General features: G+C 49.4%; 1 protein-coding gene across 3 annotated transcripts in view; it reads left to right on the forward strand.

Moving 5' to 3' along the window:
* Positions 1 to 12,782, forward strand: part of TBRG4 (transforming growth factor beta regulator 4) — a 282,366-nt gene that overhangs the window by 33,402 nt on the left and 236,182 nt on the right. The window lies entirely within an intron of this gene.

Raw genomic sequence — 12,782 nt, forward strand, 5'->3', positions numbered from 1 at the left:
GAGACATGTCAATAGATTGCGCACAGAGGACGTTGACATGAGACGTGCATTGGCATTGTTAAATGGGGCATGAGCATCTAGTGATGTCAGCGTTAGGGGGCGGCTGATCTGAATTAGTGCCACGGGGGCACTTGAACTTGGGGCGATGGATCAACGGATAAGATTCGCACAAGATGGCGGTACCCGACCCGTCGTTTTCGCAAGTGTTAAAGCGAGAAAAACATGGGTAGGTTGCATTGGTATTTTTTTTTTTTTTAAGACCGATCGATGTATTTTCTGAAATACTTGCCCGATCGATTGGGCCAATAACCTTTCTGACCAAACTACCCCTTCAAATATATTGGACCCCAGACGACCCAGGTTTTCCCTCTGAAGAAAGAACATTTTAGCTATTCTAGCTTGCCACCAATGCTCGATGAATCGCAGAATCTTTCTCTTGTGTGGAGGGCATGGTGTCAAACAGTGGATACATACGCAATGGATGCAGGTTTCGAAACCTTTTATTTAGTTTTCAGTTGGGTTGGTAGAATTCCTAACTAGCCCTAACGCTAAAAAGGGGAGTAATCTCGACCATTAAACAAATCCCAAACACTTCCAAGTCTGTCTGGTCAAATAAAGAGGCCTATGCTAAGAAAGCCTACCCTTGCCCTCCTACATAAAATGGTACATGTGTTGAGGGAATACAAAAGGAAAATAGTGTCTCAAAAAGAAATGTTAGAATGGCTTCAGTACCAGCTCCCTTCCCCAGGTTCAACTCCACAGGGTCTAGAGTCTCTAAAGAAAACAAAGGATAGGTGGATGGCATAATTCGATCCGTCTTCCACACGTTGGCTTACTGGTACAGTTTGACAGTTCAATCTTAGGCTTCCAACTTCTGATAGTTCACTTCTTTAGGCTTGACCACCTTGTCATCAATATTCAGTTCTCATTCACTTTCTCAGTTTCTCACAGTTCTGCACAGGCTTCACTCAGCTGGGCTCAAGCCTGTCTCTCCTTCGTGGTGGTTCCCTTTCCCACGTTTTATCTAGGGTATCTTTTCACTGTCGAAGACTTGCAAACCTGCAAGGAATTCACATAGACCTCTGGATGACCACTTCAACCTCTTTTTTTTAATCAAAGATTTTATTAATTTGAAACATAAAACAACATACAACATTACACTTATCTCTCTGTAATGCAGGGTAGGGACGTGGGAAAGGAGGTGGAAAGTTTGGGGCAGCAAGGGAAGGGAAGGGGTGGACTGGAAGGGAGAGGAACATATGCAATACCTACATATCCAGGTGCATGTGATAGGATGTGCAGAGAGAGAGAGATAATCAAGAAACCAAAAACATTCAAAAACTCAACTTCCGGGACCATGGTCCGACAGACCGTCAACTTGACATCAGATGACCACATGGCATAGGCTATTCATGGCAGAGGCATTACCCCCACTCTCCCGGGGCATCTCTCAGTCACAGGGGCTGTGGAGCCACCCTAGTCCTTTAGCTAGCCTCTTCCCATCTTCTCCATATTTTGTCCGCTTTTTGCGGGCAACCCCTCGCCGCGTACACTCTATGTTCCATTATAGCGCATATGTCCACATCCGTGACCCACTGTTCAAAGCTTGGCGTACGTTCCGATCCCCACATTTGCGCAATGTTCCGCCTGATAACTGCCATCGCAGTCGACCAGAGCAATTTCTCATAACGCGAAAGGTCAGTGTCACTGGAGATCCCCAGGAGGAGGAGTTTTGGGCATCTCTGTATCTCTTTACCTATAACGCTAGACAGTTTATCGGAGCATTTCTGCCAGAGCCGCTGTATCTTACTACATTCCCACAAAATATGGAAAAAGGTACCTTCTTCACTTTTGCAGCGTAGGCATCATGCGTCTGAGGATTTGCCCCAATGGAAGAGAGCCACTTCTGGGTAATAGGTGCGGTGCAGGATCTTCAGTTGGACCAGTCTAAGCCTTGAGGAAATGGTTGTTTCTCACGGGTCCATCAGGGCCTCTACCCAGTCCTCCGGTTGAAGGGGACCCACATCCCGTTCCCACTTTGCCTTCAAGCTGGTTAGTTCCGGTGTCGCAAAGGATGTTATCACATGGTAGAGGTGATTTTCCGGTCCACCCGGTCCAAAACGATGTTTCTCTCTAATGGGGAGCTTTCCGGCATGTCTTGTGTTATGTGTCTATGGGTCGTCCAAGCGTGTTTCAGCTGCATGTAGTGGTACCTTTCTGTGTCTGGGAGGGAGAACTTTGCATGCAATGTCTCGAATGGTACCAGGTTGTCCTCGTGAACCACATCTCCTATGCTGGCGATTCCTCGTTGGACCCATTCAGGCCATCTGGGCAGCTTTCGTATTTCGGGAAGGTTGCAGAAGTTCCATAGGGGTTGTGCCAGCTTTAGCTTCCCCCCCATCCTAAGTACCGATGGGTTTCCTTCCATATTCTCACTATATGCGTTGCCATATCCATCTGTGGTGTGCGGTTCAGGCCTCCATTCAGATGCTCCAGAGGCGTGGTCATGGCCTTACAGATAAGACCTTTCATATGTGGGAGGCTCCCGTCTCCGTGGAGCATATCATTTACTACCACCATCTGGCTGGCCCATTAATATGACTGTATCCTGGGCAGTCCAATCCCTCCTTCCCAGATAGACCTTTGGAGCGTGGCGAGAGCAATTCGCGGGTGTCCCCCCCCCCCCCCCCCCATAGTAACTTCCGAAGGGTGCACTCAATTTTGTGGAATTCCCGCTGGTGAATGTATAATGGCGCATTTTGCAGGATATATAAGAATTTAGGAAGGGCTATCATTTTGAACAGGGCAGCTCTGCCCATCAGCGTTGATGGCAAGGAGATCCAATGGCGAGTATCTTCTGCAAATCTCTTTATAAGGGGGGAGAGATTCAGGGTTGTGTATTCAGTCAGATGCTTCGTGATACGTATCCCCAGATACTTGAACTGTTCCCTTTCGATCTGATAAGGACCAGCCGCTAAGTTTGCCATCGAGGTATCCCCTAAAGGGAAGAGGATGGATTTGGACCAGTTCACTCGTAATCCGCTGAATGCCTCATATTGCTCTAACAGGTGCATGACTCTGGGGCAGGAATTGCTCAGGTCTTTCATATATATGAGAAGGTCGTCCGCATAGAGAGATATTCTGTCTTCCCAGGTATCGGACCATGGGAAGCCTTCCCAGGTTGGCGCGTTTCGCAAGAGGATTGCCAGTGGTTCGATGGCGATTGCAAAAATCATGGCCGACAACGGGCATCCCTGTCTCTTCCCCCCACCCCAAGTTGAAGAGGTCCGAACGCCAGCCATTAACTCTGGTCCTTGCCAACGGTGATTCGTACAACAGGCGCACCCACTTCATAAAGTTCTCACCGAAGCCCATGCGGTGCATTATGGTCCAGATGGCCTCCCATCTCACCGAATCGAAGGCCTTTTCGAAGTCAATTGCTAGCAGGGCTAGCGGGCCCTGTATGCTGTTGGCCCTTTCCAGGGTCGAATAGAGCCTGTGGAGGTTCATACGTGTTGATCTCTGTGGCATGAAGCCGCACTGGTCCGGATGTATTGGGGTGGGAATAACCTGTTGCAGACGGTCGGCAAGTAATTTCGCCCAAATTTTAGTTTCGCCATTGATGAGTGAAATGGGCCTGTATGAACTGCATCTTTCCGGGGGCTTGTCCGGCTTGGGTATCACTATTGTTGCTTCTCGCAGATCTGGTGGGAGAATGCCCTCTTCTAGCGCATGTTGATACATTTGGAGTAGTTGGGGGGGGCCACCACATTGGTCCCCACCTTTCGCCATAGCTCAACCGGGAAGCCGTTAGGTCCAGGGGATTTACCGGTTTGGAGGCCCGACATGGCACTTAGGATCTCCTCTTCTGTGATCTCCCTCTCCAGCAGTTGCAGTTGCGTCTCTGTTAAGGTGGGGATGTCAATTTGGTCCATGATTGTGACATCCATCTGTGTTGTGGGTTTTCTGTACAGCTCAGCGTAATATTCTGTGAAGCCTTGGCTTATTTCCTGATCTGTCACCCCTGCAATCGGCCCTCCTGTCTCGAGCCTTCGGACATGACTGCGTCCCTGCTCCTTCCTTTCCAGCCAAGCCAGCATCTTGCCAGCCTTGTCACCTGTTTCATAAATTCTTGCCCGCATTGCAGTATGCGCTTGTTTCGCATTGTCCATCGCTATGTTTTGCAGCCTTTTCTGTGCTAGTAGCAATGTCCGATTCGAGGCCGGTGTGTCCTCAATTATGTGCCTGTCCTCTGCCTGCTTGACCTGTTGTTCGGCTTCAAGAGTCTTGCTCCAGTGCTGTCTTTTTTTCGCGGTCGTCCACGATATCAGTTCACCTCTTAACACCGTCTTGTAGGCCTCCCATAGTGTTCCTGGGTTCATTGCCGTCTGTGTGTTGAGCTCGAAGTATGTATTGGTCGTCTCCTGTAGCTTGTCCACAAGCTCAGGGTCACCCAGGTAGTAGCTATTTAGGCGCCAACTCGGCGGTGGAATCCGCCTGGATGTTATGAGTGTCAGTTCTAACGGGGAGTGGTCAGAGATGCCTCGGGGAAGAATGTTTATTTCTTGCGCCCTATGTAGATCAGTTGCTGGGATGAAGAAATAATCTAGCCTGGAGAGCGAGGCATGTGCCCCTGAGTGGAAGGAGTATGCTCTCGTGTCTGGGTGGAGTTCTCTCCACACATCGCATAGGCCTAGTGCATTGGCAAATGTGACAAGTCTGGTGGGAACATTGGGGTTTCTATTCCTCAAGTGTGATCTATCAAGGGTTACGTTCATGACTTCATTAAAGTCACCTCCTAGTATCATGAGGTTAGATGTGTCGTTTGCAATTAACGGGGCAATGTCAGTAAGCAGCGGCTCTAGCAGGGTTGGGGGTGCATAGGTAGCTACTCCAGTGCGATGGAGTGATCCCATAGCTTGCCTGTCACGTACACGTATCTGCCGCCTGTGTCATGGGTTACCGTCGTAAGGTGGAAGGGGAGGTTTTTGTGTACCAGGATCATGACCCCTCTTGAGCCCATCGTGAAACCTGAGTGGAGTGCCAGCTTGTAGTTTGTACGTCTGAATAGGGAACAGTCTGTGCCCGCAAGATGGGTCTCAGACAGGAACACTATGTGAGCACCCCGCCTGTTGAGAAATTGCCGCACCAGCCGACGCTTGACTGCATTGCCCAGCCCATTAACGTTCCCAGTCATGAGCCTCAGTGTTCTGAGAGCGTCGCTACTACCGCTATGTGATGCCATGGTTGCTTGTGATAGTCACTGCCTGTGTTGCCACTGACGGTGTTATACGCCAACTGCGGATATGCCCGTTGGCGAACTCTGTCTTATCTAGCCATATCATCTTGTGCGTTTGACGGGTCCTGTCTGTAACTAAACTTAACAAATCCCCATACTCCTCCCAACTAGAACCATCGGTCGCCCGAACAAAAAACCACTGGTGTCAACTGGACACCTTACATGCGTTTAACTTAACTTCAAGTACAGGTGGCCTCCCCCCGCTTGGATCCCAGGGGGAGAGAGCCCTCTCTTGAAGGGTTGGCCAGGGGGGAACCGCCCCGAATAATACCCGTGGAGATTGTTGCACTATCGGAAGGGGGCTCTCCTTGTGTCGCGGTCTTGGGGCATACCGCGACCAGTGTGTAGCCTACTGTTGCGAGTGTGTGTGTAGACCGAATAAATCAGTAGCTCAACCTGGGTGACCCAACGGGACCTCGGGCATCTGGCAGGCCTTGGGGCAGTGGTCAGCCCCCCTGATCTTCCGGTGGGTCCTGCGCTGGTGGTTGACAGACCTCTCGCTGTTGGTCTGGTGGAGGCCTCCTGTTCCTCCTCCTGTTGTCGCGGGGGATCGACCAATCTCTGTCTATGTTTTGTTCAGCCCAGCGCCAAGCCTCCTTGGAATCATTGAAGTGGACTGTTGTCCCTTTGTGGTAAATCTTGAGTTGCGCAGGAAAGAGCAGGCCATACTTCACCCCCATTGTTTGCAGTTGTTTTTTGAGGTGGTCGAACGAGTGTCTCTCCTTTTGCACTTCCCTGGTGTAGTCGGGGGGGGGGGGGGGAATGGCAATTTTGGAACCGTTGAATGTGACGGCGCCTTTTGCGCGCGCAGGTTGCAGTAGGGCATCACGATCCCTGTAATTTAAGAACTTTTCAATTATCGTGCGTGGAGGTGCGCCAGACGGAGGTCTGCCCGTGGGCACTCTGTGTTCCCTCTCTATGGAAAAGAACTTGGAGAAGGCGTCTGGCTCGTACAGATCACTCAGCCATTGTTCTAGAAAAAGTTCCATGCAGGGGCCTTCGGCCTTCTCGGGTATATCGAGTATGCGCACGTTGTTACGCCTTGATCTGCCCTCTCCATCTTCAATTCTGTCCTCCAGTACCTTCAGTTTGGTTGTTGAGCTGCTGTTGCATGTTATGCATTCTATCCTCTGTGTTGGATATGCGATGTTCCGCTTCCCTGGTGCGTGCTGTTAGTTTTTGAAGATTGTGTCGGAGGAGGGATACATCCATGCTTATCCCGTCCATTTTCTGCTCCATTGATGTGTGGGAATCGGCTATCGCAGCCATTATGTCCTTCAATGAAATTCCCTGGTCCGTTTCCATCTTGTCCGCGGATTGCGGATGGAGGTCTGACGCCTGGGGCGGTTGGATGGTATATTGATCCATCCTGCTTTGTGTGGGGAGTTTCCTTGACTTGTCTTTCCCCATGGTACCAATATCACTAGCTGCGTATGGGGTTGCGTGCTTGGCCTGTCTTGCAGGCCGTCGCCTCCTGGAGCAGAGCTCGGTGGGGGGGACACTCACCCACGCCTCCCAGCCGCTCCGGCACCTCTTCCCCGTCCGTGGCTCACAGGTTTGCCTCACACGCTGGGCCGCACGGGAAATCCGCGCCTCTTTAGCGAGTAGCAGTGCTGTCGGCGGGGGTCGCAGCGTCCCACGCGGCTCTCACCTCCGCACTGGTCCACTGTAGTCCGCCCGTTGGGAGGGACACTGCCCCGCCGGGACCACTCTCTTCCTCCGGTTTCGACTGCGGATCAGTAGCAGGCTGGATTCCGATGCAGCACGGACTCACTTCAGGGCGTTCGTCCGTGTGCGCCGGCAGCCATTTTGGAAGCTGGATGTTGATCGCCTCGAAACTTCTTGTGGTCATATATCCTGGAATCGGTTGCGGTTTCCTCTGCTCTACGCCTCGTTTGTGCCCAAGGGTATCCGACACCTTACGGGTTGTTATCAGCTCTTATGTTGTCAAATTTCAGGCGATTTTATCAGGATATTTGCTGCGGTCGCGGGAGCCGAGGAGACCTATGTCTTTCTCATCCTGTGGCTAGCCACGCCCCCCCACTTCAACCTCTTTCAACATGGCTTCAATTCACAATCTTCTCTTGCAGCACCAATGCATCTTGGTACTTGCAGTTCTTCTCTTTAGGTTGCATTCTTGGCCTTTTCCAAAGTTCTTATGTTTTGCCCTCTTGGCATATTCACAGTTCACATATTTCACTTTCCCCGTATTCAGCTTTCTTTCTTTGTCGTGGTTACTTTCTTTCCTTTGATCTCTGCCGTACTATCTTTCAAACATTTCACAGAGACTTTCAAATGTGCGACTTCGCCCTGCAGGACCACTCTGTTACTTTGTATCATTTCCCTTCAATAATTGTTCTCTTTATTTGTGTTTATCAGCACACGCGCAACCTTCAACCTTCAAATTGCAGCCACTTTCCCATTACCATTTCTTGTATTTTGCTCCCACTTAGTTCCTCTGAGCAGCACTCTTCTTTCTTTTCACTTTCGAGAGACTTTCCTTTTCTTTCAACATTTGCGTCTTCACACACTGGTCTCTTTTTCCCTCTCAATTCCCTGGCTGTGATACTGACCTTCTTTTGGTGCCACTTGCACCTCCTTACCTGTTTTTAAAAAGGTGTTTTTGCTTGATCTCATTTACCGCTCCAGCCACCCGCACGCTAGGGAGTTTCTCTCGCTTCCTCATAAACAAGAAACTCACCCATAGCACAGTGCTGGTGTTTTGTCCTGCTGGGATACAGGTGTCGAGGTCAGGGTCTCACCCGCTTGCCCTCTGACATCCCTGGGACCTGTGTCTCAGGGGAATGAGCAATGGCCTGGGTTCGGCCAGGTAGATGCAATTTTCTCCCGCCATGCTTCTTGGAGACACAGCTCCCTCGCCACGCTGTGACTCTCTCTGCACACGGGTTCAGCGCTCTCGTGCTTCGTCCTCCCCCAGCCTCTCTGTATCTGCTCTGCTTCCGTGGACCATCCAGCGTTCAAAGTGTGGCTTCTGGCTCCACCTTTGATACTTGGTGGGAAAGTCAGTTGGAGTCACGTGTGAGTAGTTGTCTACCCCTGACTGACTCTGATCAGTGGGACATTGCTGTTCTCTAAAGTCGGTTGCCCTTATGTTTCCCATGTTGTCTCTAGAGGTAATCAGTCGCACTCCTGGTTGCCTCTTTCTCGTCTCAGTACTTTGGCAGTCAGGGGGAAAACAGGAATTACGTGAGTTGTATTTTCCTACTAAAAAGGAAGGAAAGTTGGGTAGATACTGCCAGGAAAGGGGGATACCTTGTCTCGCCTTTAGGCAGTCCCTCCTCAATCCCGGAGGACATTCTACCCAACTAGTCCTCCCTCGCTAGTCCGCCCCCAGGGTCGGGGATCCAAGAGTGATGGCCCTACACTGGCCACCTGTGTAGGAGATCCCCGGGGAGTAATGTGGGAAAAGCCCTTGGGTTTTTCACACCCTATGGTGAGTGCAATCGGTGTGTAGGGACCTGTGTCGGAAAGGGCTGAGAAATAATATAAGCGCTTCAGAATGGTGGTCATTTTAATTGCTGTGACCGTCCCCAGCCACGAGATCAACTGCTTGTCCTGCCGCTTAAGGTCCGCTTCCACATTTGCAAATAAAGGGGGTCGTTTATGCCATAAAGTGTTTTATCTTTACTCTGAATTTTATTTCCCAGGTATTCAATCCAATCCTCTTTCCAGCGGATGGGGCAGAACTCTGTCAATCCAGCACATTCCTCTGGTGGCAACGCCAAAGCAAGTCCCTGAGATTTGGCAGAGTTGATTTTGAACCCGTAAACTAAGCCAAAGTCTGCCAATTCATCCATCGGAGCCCCGTCCAAGGTTGTCATGTCGGTCACTGTGACCAGAACACTGTCGGCTTATAGGGAGTTTTTATGCTTCTGCAGTTGACATGGGATACCCCTATACCCCTAATTGCTGGTTTATAGCGGACCTGGTTCCCCAGGGGCTCCATAGAGGAAGTGAACAGGAGGGAGTACGGGAGAAAGTGGGCAGTCCTACCAGGTGTCCCTGGCAAACAGAATAAGAGGGGTCAAATTCCATCGAGAAGCACTCGAGTGGAGAGCGAGGAATAAATGGCGAGGGGACCTCATCGAAATAGAGGGTCCCAGGGCAGAATGCAAGAGGAATGCTCTTAACTACGCCTTGTGGGCATCTAAGGCGATCACCCCGGTTTTAAGAGATAATCTATCTACCAATTCAACCAGATAAAGGGTCTTTCTTATATTATTGTGGGTACACCAGCGGACTATAAAGCCTTATTCCCTCAGGTGTAGTAATACTTTTTGATCATCAGTGAAGCCTGAGATGTTCTCTCCACAAGGTGAGCCTCCGGCCTGGTTTTAGCTATTTTCAGCGCTGACACCACGCCCTTTGGGAACCTGTACGTTTATGTGCAGTCTTACTAGCTCTGACCTCCCCTCCGAACCCTCCTGAGCACGAGTTCTAACTTTATATCCCTTGCCAACTCCCACCCCTCCTCCCCAACATTACCCGACACCGGGAATACCTGTCATTCCCAACATTGAACACAATTACAAACCCGGGTAATCTGCAACAGGGGAAACATTTGCCTTAGTAGATTTTCAAGACTCACTAAGCCTCCAAACAAACAAGAGAAAGCAGGTCCCCTTAGCTGTAAGTCAGGATTTCACAGCCAGTCCCAGTCTAGCCACCAGGGGTAGGAAACGTTGTTAGCAAAAATCTCTGGTGTCTCAAGGAGGGTTCCTCCCCTATTCCCCCCCCCCGACCCTCCCACTGGAGTCCAGGGCCACCGCCGCCTTCGTACGATCTCTATATCTCTATCCACTTTAGACCACACACACCTCTGATGCTTATTACACCAGGATCTATTTTTCTGAATCCTCCTACTTGGTTTCAAGATGGGTCACCTCATCTTCCAAGGCTTAATACACTGGGTCCATTCGCTGACCTCGTATGCCTGTTCGCACAGGGTGGTTTTAACATTTCCCCCGCCCGGCTCCCAGACTCATGCAAGCGCTTGCCAATGAGGGAGATCTTACTGGTCAGTTTAGCTGTGCTGGACTGGAGATGCTCCTTAAACTCCAACATCCACTGTTGTAGATGGTCTTTCGTGGACCACTGGGAACCATCCGCCTGAGGCTGGTCAGTGTGCACCTGGCCGACTGTAGTGAGTTCCTTCTCTTCCCCACCCACCCCCTGATCCTCCCCTATACAGTCCCTGATCCTGAATCTGCAAAAGGTAAGCAAAATCCCCTGATTTCTGAGACTTGGCCTTCGCCATGTCGCCAGCTACACACCAAAACAAAAGAGGTGATGGCTGGAAGGTTTAGAATGAATCTTAACCTCTGGCATTGCTCTGGGCAACCCTCCAGACCATCGTTCTTCGCCTTCCAAGCCATTACAGAAGGGGAAAGACCATATACAAATCAGGCTTGGCCCCACCCCCAAAGGGGTAGTCCAGCCCGAACTGCTAGGTCACATCCCTTCTGCACGAGACCACAAGCATCCCCACACATGTTTCAGCCTTGTTGGGCATCATCAGTGAGGAGTAGCTTGGGTCTCTAGGCCCAGCAGGCACGGGACCCACGTCTGGGCATACCCGTCCCACTTGTAAAAGACAAAGTTACTTCCACGCTACATATGCCTCAATGGACAAAACCCCCAACTCGTAGCGCAGAACAGCGGCGGGAACCCCAGGAGGAAGAGATAAAACCCTTCTCCAAAAACAGCCTTCAAGTTTGTTCCAATTTAACTTAGGATAAAAAAGCACATCTCCCTCCCATATGCTACTAACAGGAGAACTGTTTTCTTATACAATTCGACCACAGGGGCCAGTGAAGAATTACCAAATTTGTTAACTTGAAAGGCCTTCAATGCTAAGGAAGCAATTTTAGCCTTCTGTTAGAAACCCTATGGTTGTCGCCCTCAAACAGATTGTATCCTAGGTATACAAATTTAGGCACTTGTTCTATGATGGAGTTTTTGAGGTGCCACCTGAACTTAGTGTAGTGTTTTTTGTTTCGCACTCTAAATAGAAAATCTTTATCTTTCTGATATTTATCTTCAATTTATTGTGGGTCATGTACTCTGACAGGTCGGGAAGTTGTCTTTGTAGACCGATCATAGTAAAATCTAACAAGACATGGTCATCTGCATATAAAAGGTAATTGGTATTGCTGGCAGCTAAAAAAAAGGTGGGAAACAGCGAGTATCATTAAAAGCATCCACTATGTCGGAAATCAAAAGGTGCCAGAGCACAGCCTTATTTATGGCTGTGTGAACTTTCAGTCCTCTTTCACAATGTGCCTGTGTTGTTTAGTCTGACTCTCGCAGATGTGTTGGTGTGGAGTGCAATAATCATACCTAAAAGAGCCTTCGGACAACCCCATTTAGAAAGCTTCAACCAAAGGAGATCACGATCCACGCTGTCGAAAGCCATCGAAAAATTGATAAATAGACAAGCTTCAACTTTACACTTGCCTTTCAGAAGACTCGAAGCAAAACCATTTGCACTGGTCCGGGTTACTTTAGTAAACCCTGTTTGAGGGTCCAATCACCCAGTGTCTGCTGCCCGTTCAAGTAAGTTACGCAACTGGATGGAAGCAAAGATTTGTGAAGAAACGCCAAATAGGCTGGTAATTTAGAGGGTTTGCCCGTGAGCCCTTTTATGAATAGCAACCAATATTGAGGTCAGTCATGAATCTGGCGACTTATTACCCTTCAAAATCTTCATACAAATGTTCATTAAAAAATCTTCCTAGAAGGGAGCAGTCTGTTTTGTCACCATGGCTGACATCCCGTCTGGGCCCGGGGCTCTACAATTAGAGCTACGGATGATGAGGCCTCTTGGGTCTTCCTGGTCCATGGTCAAAGACCATGGCTTGTGGGATACACCTCTCGAAAACATCTTCACGCGGGCCCCGAGTTATCCTGCAATGTGCTACCCATTTGAACTCACAAATGGGATTTACCCGCAACCTTGTTTGCCGGTCACAGTTAATGATTTTCCCAAAATATTGCGTATCTTTGGAAGTCATTACCTCTAGCATTCTTTACAAGACTTTTAGTAATTGGCTATGCCTATAGTTACGCAACCAATTTCTGTAGGCTAACTTAAGGGTTTTGCACTCCCCGGAGTCTGATAGAGGCGTTGTTTGTAGAGCTCTTGGTAATACCTTTTTTATTACCTTGTCTAGTGTGTTGCTCTGGGAACCTCCTTCCCAAGTATGGTTCGCTGGGTCATCCCCTAGGACATTTCCGTTAATAATATTCAAGTTCCAAGCTTCCATCAAGGACACAACGCCAGACCCCTTTTACTGATAACAGAATTAACCCTGGTGTCCTTATTACTTATCTGCCAAACAACGCACATGGTGTTCAAATGACTGCAAATTATGACGGAATTAGAATTCCTGTAATGTTTGCCAACAAATGATAATCTCTTCTATGCCATCAAATTCCTTTTGGGTGATTAGTACCTGATTCC

The sequence above is a fragment of the Ambystoma mexicanum genome, chromosome 2p (assembly GCF_040938575.1).
Source record: "Ambystoma mexicanum isolate Mex_15411 chromosome 2p, UKY_AmexF1_1, whole genome shotgun sequence".
Lineage (NCBI taxonomy): Eukaryota > Metazoa > Chordata > Amphibia > Caudata > Ambystomatidae > Ambystoma > Ambystoma mexicanum.